This window comes from Ipomoea triloba, chromosome 9, assembly GCF_003576645.1.
Source record: "Ipomoea triloba cultivar NCNSP0323 chromosome 9, ASM357664v1".
NCBI lineage: Eukaryota > Viridiplantae > Streptophyta > Magnoliopsida > Solanales > Convolvulaceae > Ipomoea > Ipomoea triloba.
The window spans coordinates 24,696,116-24,706,109 of NC_044924.1; positions in this window are offsets into that span (position 1 = coordinate 24,696,116).

Genomic DNA, 9,994 nt, shown 5'->3' on the forward strand with positions numbered 1-9,994 from the left:
ATGTAATTCTCCACTTTGGATTCCAGGTTCAGTGGTGATTGGTATGTCATGTAATTCTCCACTTTGGATTCCAGGTTCAGTGGTGATTGGTGCCTCATTTACTGCTCCAGTTTGGATCCCAGGTTCAGTGGTGATTGGTGCCTCATTTACTGCTCCAGTTTGTTGTGAAAAATGACTACACAATTAGTTTTGGAATATAAATCACCTAGAACTAAAAACATTTTATTGAAGGTATACCTGATTATTTGCTCTCAATGAACAAGTCCTCATATTATGCCCTACTTGCTTGCAAAGTGTACAATGAAGCCTCACAAATGTCCTAGAAACATGAACACCGTCTTTTGTTAGCTTTACAGGTACAGGTGCTTGGCCTCTATTTTTCTTTTGTGCACCTTTTTCCTTTGTCAACTCTCCACCAGATCTCTTTCTCAATTTCTTAGGTCTTCCAACTTTTGTTTTGTATAAGGGTGGCAATGGTGGCTCCCTTTCACTAACAGACCATTCATCTGGTCCTGCAATGGGATGGATACAACCTTCATATGCTTTGTTATACATCTGAACAGAATAGCATGGATGCACATAATCATACATTGATCATTTTCCATACTTCACCCAAATTGCTGAAACTGCATGCCTACAAGGGATTCATGTTAAATCCCACTTTCTACATGAGCAACTGTGTCTTCCCAAATTGACTTGATGCTGATCCACTGACCCTGTGACTTCAAATAATGTCTCACTACTTTGATAACACCAGAATGACCCTGCTTGTTTCTCAATAACACTTATCTTATCAATAATATTAGGGCAGATTGTTGCAGTCCATTTAGACCCCTTTTTCCTACACTCATGTATTCTAACCATGACTTGTTTCCTTAAAATCTCTAAGCAATTAATCAGTGGATTCTCTCTTGCTTCAAGGATCATGGAATTGAAGCTTTCACATATATTATTAACAAGCATATCAGACTGAGCCTTATTCTGAAAGTGTGACCTTGACCACTCTGATGGATGCTTATCTGCCAGCCACTCAAATGCCTTCACATCTAGTTCCTTAATCTCTCATTGTTGCTGTAAAGGTATTGACTGTTGTAGCCCTTGCAGCTTTCCACAATGCATCTCTGATTGGCTGTCCAATAAACCCTGCTACCTTCATATTGCCATGTAAATGTCTAACACAAAACCTATGACTTGCACTAGGAAACACTTCTAAAAAAGCTGGTATCAATCCCTTTTGCTTGTCTGACATAAAAGTTAGATTCTCTTGATGTAAGTCATTCTTCTGCAAGTCCCTCTTCAATAAGTCTAGGAACCAACTCCAACTGTCTTTGCTCTCAGCTTCAACAACAACATATGCAAGTGGAAATATTCCTTCATTCCCATCAATTGAAATTGCAGTAAGTATCATACCCATTCTCCCCTTGAGATGACAACCATCAACACCAATGATGGGCCTACAATACTTGAAACCTACCCTACAAGCTTCCCAACAGATGTATACTCTCATAAATCTTTTCTTACCTCCCTCATACACATCATCACTTAACTTCACAAAAAAACTTGAAGTAGGATTAGTTTTCTGGATTTCAGCACAGTAAGACCCAATTTTTTTAAAGTTATCTTCTACTTCTCATTTAATTTCTCTCTTAGCAAAAGTCATTGCTTTGTATGTTTGTCTCTTGCTTAAACTGTAATGCTCAGAAGTCAATATTTTTTTCCTCAATTCATGCATCTTTAATTTTGAATGGTCTTGAATTTCTTTCTTCCATCTGATTGCTACTTTTGAAGAAGTTACAAGTTTATTCTTCTCACTCCATGTGCACCCTTCATGGTTATCATTGAAGCTCAGCACCCTCCAACACAACTCATCCTTCACCCTCCTTAATGTGATCTTCCATTTGCAGCTTTCATGAGAACACACTGCTATACATCTAACAGTGTCATTCTTTATGTACTTCAACTCTTTCCCATTTGTAATTGCATAATCCAAAACTGCATCTTTAAACTGCTTTTTAGTTGTAAAGGTCCTGCCATGCCATAAAACTGGAGTATTACTCTGACCTCTTGGCCTACTACCTTGCCACACATCTTCTTGGACTTCATCATCATCACTATCAATAATTTCCCTATCATCAAATAAGTCCACATTTTCACCCAAAATACATTCTTGTCTTCTTTTTTGTTGTTCCTGATTGTTACCTCCAACCCCTCCATATTCAACATTTGCATCAGTAAATTTTTCATACTCTAAATCATCTACTTTATCAAGATGATCTTCTAAATCACTATCAGAATTACTTCCCTCTTCATACTCCTCACTACTGTTCTCAGTTTCCTCTTCATCATACTCCTCAATACTATTCTCAAATTCATCTTCATCCCCACAAACAGTTGCCCTAGGAATTGTCCAAATCTCTACTTCTTTAGGTCTAACCACATAATTTGCCAAGCAACAAGTCTCAAAATCATCTACTTACTCAACTAAGCCTGTGCTATTAATTGTAAAATACCTAATAGGATCATCCTTAATTATATCCCAATTGTAAGTACTTTTCTTGCAATGTCATGAAACCCCATTCATCTACCTCCATATTTTTAAATACTTCTACTTTCCCTGCCACATATTTTGGGGGCAAACTTTGTGGTATCCAACCTCCATGCCTTAGTTTTAAGGTGAAACAATATGAACCTATGTATAATATAATAACAAACAAAACAATGATAGTAAACAGTTTGTTTCAAAAAAGTAAATCAAATAAGCAATTAAAACCACTTTAAGCCTGCTCCCTGACAAAAACATGTGAAGCACAACATATATAAACCCTAAACAATATTAAAAGCACAGTGGTCCCCATATGACTACAAAAAAAGCATTGAGCAAATACAACAAAGCACAGTGGTCCCCATTTTTTTACACACTGGTTCCCTAATATGCACACACTGGTCCCTTTTTATGCATACGAAAATACAAGCAAATAGAGCTTTCAAATAATTCTTAATCAGTCTAAAATTGATAAACAACAAAGCAACTCTCCACACACTGGTCCCCATTCAAAATAGAAAACAATAAAGCAACTCTCCATACTTTTAACAAAGCAAGTATCCACACTTTTAGCACTATAGAACAGTATAAATACCTGCTGCGCTTCCATTATCATTTGCCATGACCCTTTACCAATTGAATGGATTCCTCTTCGTTCGGATTTCTCTTCCACCATAGAACGCAAATAGCAGGGTAAGGGTTTAGTTTGACCACAATTTGGGGATTTTGACTAGGGATGTTAGCGAACAGAGCTTTCGACAAATTACTCGTGTTCGAGCTTGGTAAGCGTTCGTTTATGTTCGTTTATTAAGGTAAACAAACATTAACAAACAAAATTTAGAGCTCGGTTAATAAACGAACAGAGTCTGAACAGTGGTAAGCTCGTTTGCTAAGTGTTCGCGAACAAGCTTATTTGTGTTCGTTTAGTAGTGTTCGTGAACAAGCTCGTTTGTGCTCGTTTAGTAGTGTTCGCGAACAAGCTCGTTTAGTGTTCGTTTAATAATGTTCGTGAACATGCTTATATATATATATATATATATATATATATATATATATATATATATAATTGTTCGTGAAGATGTGAATGCAGATTATTTATTGTTCGCGAACAAATGTGTTCATGAACATGTGCAGGTGTTTGGTTGTTAAGTGTTCACGAACGTGTTCATGAACGTCAATGAACATGTTTATGAACGTGTTTGTTAACGTTTGCGAACACGTTCGTAAACGTGTTCGTTAACGTTAACGAACACGTTCGTGAACATGTTCGCGAACGTTAACGAACACTAACAAACGCTTAACAAACGAACACGAACAGGATTTTCAAAAACCTTAACAAACGAACACGAACACGAACACCCCAAAATCCTTAACAAACGAACACGAACAGCCTCCGTTCGTTTATGTTCGGTTCGTTAATAGCCCTAATTTTGACAAGCTAATACGGTGTGGTGAAAATAAAAGCGGGAAATATGTTGAAATTACTAGCTTACCCTTACAGTCGCCAAACGTATACTGTCAAACTCGTCGGAGGACCAAAATGGTTAAAAAAACGATAGTCGAAGGAGAAGATTAGCCAAATCAATATGAGTAGGACCAAAATGGTGAAATTAACATAGTCGAGGGACCATTTCGGTAATTTACTCTATCCTCATTCGTTTATTATGAATCTAATATGTTTGAAGTTAATGCTAATACTTGGTGGATTGATTTTGGTTCAACAATCCACATTGCAAACTCTTTACAGGGAATGCAAGATCTGAGGAAGCCGATGGGAAATGAATGAACCATCTTATCAGGAAACAAGATGGGGTCACAATTGGAAACTATTGGAACATGCAAGCTTGTTTTTTTTTTTTTTGAAAAGAACATGCAAGCTTGTTTTAAGCAGTGGTTTTGTTTTGTTTTTGAAAAAGACATTTTATGTACCAAGTTTCTACTGAAACTTGGTTTCAATATCGAGTCTTGTACCGATGGGTTTTTCATTTACTTTTCAAAACAAAAGTTTTAATATTTTTAATAAATCATCTCGTATTGGATATGGTACATTGTCTGATGGTCTTTATCGTTTACATTTACAAAACAATGTCACTTCTACTTCATTGCATATTCATTTCGATTCCAAAAGATCAAGTGTTAGTGAGAACTCCTCCATGTTATGGCACCGAAGATTAGGTCATATCTCCCATGAATGGATAAAGAGATTAGTAAATGATGGGGTACTTGATACTCTTGATTATATTGATTTCGAGACTTATATAGACTGCATTAAGGGAAAGCAGACGAACAAGTCTAAGAAAGGTGCCAAAAGGAGTTCAAGCATATTGGAAATCATACACATTGACATTTGTTGTCCAGAAATGGATATGCCAGGTCAAAAGTATTTCATCACCTTCATTGATTATTACTCGCGATTTACTTATGTGTATTTGATTCATAACAAAAATGAAGCATTGGATGCCTTCAAGTCTTTTAAGGCTGAAGTTGAGAACCAATGTAGGAAACAAATACAGATAGTAAGATTCGACAGAGGTCGTGAATACTAAGGTAAGTACACTGAAAGTGGACAAGCACCTGGTCTATTTGCTAAGTTTCTTCAAGAACATGGGATTGTTGCCCAATACACCATGCCTGGTTCATCGGACCAAAATGGTGTTGCTGAAAGAAAAAACTGAACGCTCATTGACATGGTGCGGAGTATGCTTAGCAACTCCAAACTTCCTAAGTTCTTGTGGGCCGAAACACGTAAGACGACTACATATATATTAAACCGAGTTCCATCCAAGGCTATCCCAAAGACACCATTGAGTTATTTATAGGTTGGAAACCGGGTTTGCAACATATGCGTGTTTGGGGATGCCCGTTTGAGGTAAGGATATATAATCCACAAGAAAAGAAGTTGGACCCAAGGACTATTAGTGGTTTCTTTATTGGATACACACAATCCTCCAAAGGATATAGATTTTACTGTCCATCTCATTCAACTAGGATCATGGAATCAAGAAATGCTAAGTTTCTTGAAGATGACATGATTAGTGGGAGGGATAGGTTCAATGATTTGATTTCTAATCATGATCATATTGAATCATGTCCTTCTACGTCATCATATAGGTTGATAATAGATTCAAGCACTCCTCAAGATCAAACGGGTACTGAACAACCTATTGAAGAAATTCCACGAGATGCTGATATTATCTCAACAGATCAACCAATTCAAGATATTCCTGAAGCGGTAGTTGAACCACTAACTTCTCAAAGAGATGGTAGTTCAACTTTGAGGCGATCTATTCGAGATAAAAGATCGACAATTCCTAGTGATTACATAGTGTATCTGCTCTGATGTTGGAGTCGAAAATGATCCAGAAACGTTTTCACAAGCCATAAATTGTAAAGAGTCAAATTTATGGTATGAAGCCATAAAGGAAAAAATGAATTCCATGCAGAGCAATGGGGTTTGGGACCTTGTTGAGTTGCCTAATGGGGCCAAGTCTATTGGCGGTAAATGGGTCTATAAGACTAAAAAGGACTCATTAGGCAACATCGAGCGATATAAGGCTAGGCTTGTTGCTAAAGGATTCACTAAAAGAGAAGGAATCGATTACATAGAGACATTTTCTTCTGTATCAAAGAAAGATTCACTTCGTATAATCTTGGCTTTGGTTGCACATTTTAATCTTGAATTGCAACAAATGGATGTGAAAACAGCATTCCTTAATGGTGATCTAAAAGAGATGGTTTATATGAAACAACCTGAAGGATTCTCTTTTAGTGGAGGTGATCATTTGGTTTGCAAGCTCAAAAAGTCCATTTATGGTTTAAAACAAGATTCCTGCCAATGGTATATCAAGTTTGACGGAGTCATTTCATCGTATGGTTTTGTTGAAAGTATTCTAGATCATTGCATATACCCAATGTTGCAAAAATCGCGCAGAATCGGTGCCTAAGCGCTAGGCGGCCGTCGGCCGCCACAAGGAAGGCCGGAATCAAAGCCTCCTCCACAGCTCCCTGCCTAGCTGGTTTTTTTTTAATAGGTTCAATCGCCAAAACGACGTCGTTTTGGCGACTGAACCCTTATTTTGTTAAACACTCAGAAATCGCGAAGGGGAGATCGCACGCCGTCTCCGCCAACCCCGGCGGCTGCCACACTGCCACAGCCGCCTCAGTACCGCCAGCAGTCAACTGATATTGGTTCAGATTTTTGCAATTTTTTTATTCAGATTTCAGTCCTTTTTTTTTTTAAGTTTTAATTTGTTTAATTGTTTAATTTTGATAGTCAACTACTCAACTAGTCATAGTAATACTAATATCAAAGATCAAAATGAAGAAAAAAATATGCATTTCGGTAGAATATACTGTACAGTTCAATGTTTATAGTTGTATTACTGTTTGGTTAATGGTCACACTGTTTAATGTTTATAGTTGTTTTTAGTTGCATTGTTAATTCAATTACTTGTTTTGTAGACTTGTGCATTAATCAAATTTGTGCATTAATTAAATTTTAATTAAATGGAATAAATGATTTATGCTTAATAGTTACTTGCTTACATACTTTAGCTACTTATATTGTTACTTACTTAGTTACTTGTTAGTTTGTTACTTGTTAGTTAGTTACTTACTTATTGTTAGCTTATAAACTTGTGTATTCTTAATAAGTTGTTAGTTAGTTAGTTGCTTATTTGTTGGCTTATAAACCTGTGCATTTTTGTTAAGTTGTTAGTTAGTTAGTTACTTACTTGTTGGCTTATAAACTTGTGGATTCTTGTTAAGTTGTTAGTTACTTACTTGTTGAGTTCTTCGGGATGTGAAATGAATTGGAGTACATTTGAAGGGGTTAGTTGATTTTTGTTTACTACTTTACTTTTTATTTTTTAACAAAGTAACAACTAACAAGTTATAACATGTTTTGCATTTTTCTATTTGTCTATTTTAGGTACATACAACAAAAAAAATAGGTTGGAATCTAACCGCCTAAACAATCTTGTCTTTGTGCAATTTAATGCAAACTTGATGAACAAAAGGAAAAAAAAGAATAAAATGTTGAATTATTACTTGCTAGTGATTCAAGGTTAGCACAAGATTGGATGGTTGATAAAGAGGAAGTAGATGTTGAAGGGGGAGTTGAATTTGATGATGAACTAGAGATGGATGAAGCACTAAGACCACGGAGGAGTATTAGATTGAGGGAGCTTGAAGAAAATGACTTTGAATATGAAGCTGAAGAAGAAATTGATGTTGTTGTTGAGTTTGAAGAAGATGATGAAAATCATGTGATAGAGCAATATAGACAAGGGGATGGAGAAGAAAATATTGAAAGTTGAATTTGATAAACACTTTGAAACTTGGAGTTTTGTATTTAACTATTGATTTGATGGTTTATTTATTTTGTATTTTTGGAGTTTGTATGAACTATAACTTGAATAATTGAGTCTAATATTTTTAATTTCTATGATGAATTGATTTGGAAATTTGGAAGTTAGCTTTGATAGTTTCATTAGTTTGTGATTTGTCATTTGTGAAATGTGAAAATGTGAATTTGTGTTTTCACTTTTAAGTTTTAATTCTTTAGGTAATTACTAATTCTTTAAAGTTTTAAGTATTAACGTAATGTCGCCATGTCGTAATGTTATATTGTTATAAAATATAAATTTATAATGTAAATAAGTAACTATATAAGTAAATATGACAAATTGACAAGTGAAATGACAATATGTATTTATGTAATAATGAATTAATGAGTAATGACATAATGTAATTAAATAGTTAATGTTATAAAGTAATAAACTAATAAAGTATAATGTAATGACTCTTAAAATATATTTTTTTAAAAATTATAAAACTATAAAAAAAAATTGTAAAAAAAAAAAAAATCGGGTGCTTAGGCGCCCACCCAAGGCGCCTAGTGATTTTTTCAACATTGCATATACTAGAAGACAAGTGGGAGTAAAATTTGTTTTCTTGTTTTATATGTGGATGATATTTTGCTTGCATCAAATGATAAGGGGATGTTGCACGAGGTTAAACAATTCCTTTTTAAGAACTTTGATATGAAAGATATGGGTGACCCATCTTATGTCATTGGCATAAAGATCTATAGGGATAGATCCCGAGTCCAACAAAGTTTTTGAAAGATTTCGGATGAAGGATTGTTCACCGAGTCCAGCTCCTATCGTGAGAGGTGATAAATTCAGTTTGGACTAGTGTCTAAAGAATGATTTTGAAAGAGAATCCATGAAGAATATTTCCTATGCGTCGGTTGTCGGTTATCTCGGGTATGCTCAAGTCTGTACTAGGCCGGACATCGCCTTTGCTGTTGGAATGTTGGGACGATATCAAAGTGATAAGGGTTTAGACCACTAGAGAGCTGCAAAGAAGGTTTTGAGTTATCTCAAGGGTACCAAGGATTATAAGCTTGTGTTTAGGAAGATGAACACTTTGGACATTGTTGGGTACTCTGATTCGGACTTTGCCGGTTGTGTTGATTCTCGGAAATCAACTTCGGGAAACATTTTCATTATGGCCGGTGGAGCTATTTCATGGAGAAGTGTTAAACAAACTCTTGTCACTACTTGAACCATAGAAGCCAAGTTCGTTTATTGTTTTGAGGCTACATCTCAAGGTGTATGGCTTAAGAATTTCATTTTAGGGCTTAAAATTATGGATTCTATTTTTAAGCCGTTAAAGGTTTATTGTGACAACTCAGCTGCAATCTTCATGGCTAAGAACAATAAGAGTGGGAGGCGAAGCAAGCATATCGACACCAAGTAATTAGCCATCAGGGAGCATGTTAAGAATAAGAAAGTGGTCATTGAGCATATAAGCACTGAGTTGATGATTGCTGATCCCCTAACTGAAGGCATGCCACCCTTCAAGTTTAGGGATTTTGTTGAGAAAATGGGACTTGCGCCCACTTTGTAAATTTTGTATACATTCAGTTATTATATGAAATTCTTAAAGCATTCGAATATTTTCTCATTATTGTATTGTGCACATATTTTGTTGAGAAAATATATATCTTTTGGACCTGGAATAATCATAAGGTTTATCCATTAAGTTTTTTTGTTACCACAAGAAATACTTAGAGAACAAGTTACATTGTGATTATAGTAGATGCTACTCACTTTAAGAAGACGTATCTCTATAGTTCATGCTTTTTTGTTTTCTTTGAGTTTGTACTTGCACCAAATGGGAGAATGTAACATTTTTCCATTTAAAGACACACTAGTACAAAAAAGCACATGCGCTGTACAGGTGTAGCGTATGGAGGTGACTTTAAAAGTATAGACTTTCCGCGACACCCGCTAACAGGTGTAGCGGAAAGCATACAAATATTTTTATTTTTTTTAATACACACTTTCCGCTACACCCGCTGTGGAATGTATTTTTAAATATATATATATATATATATATATATATATATATATATATATATATATATATATATATATATATATA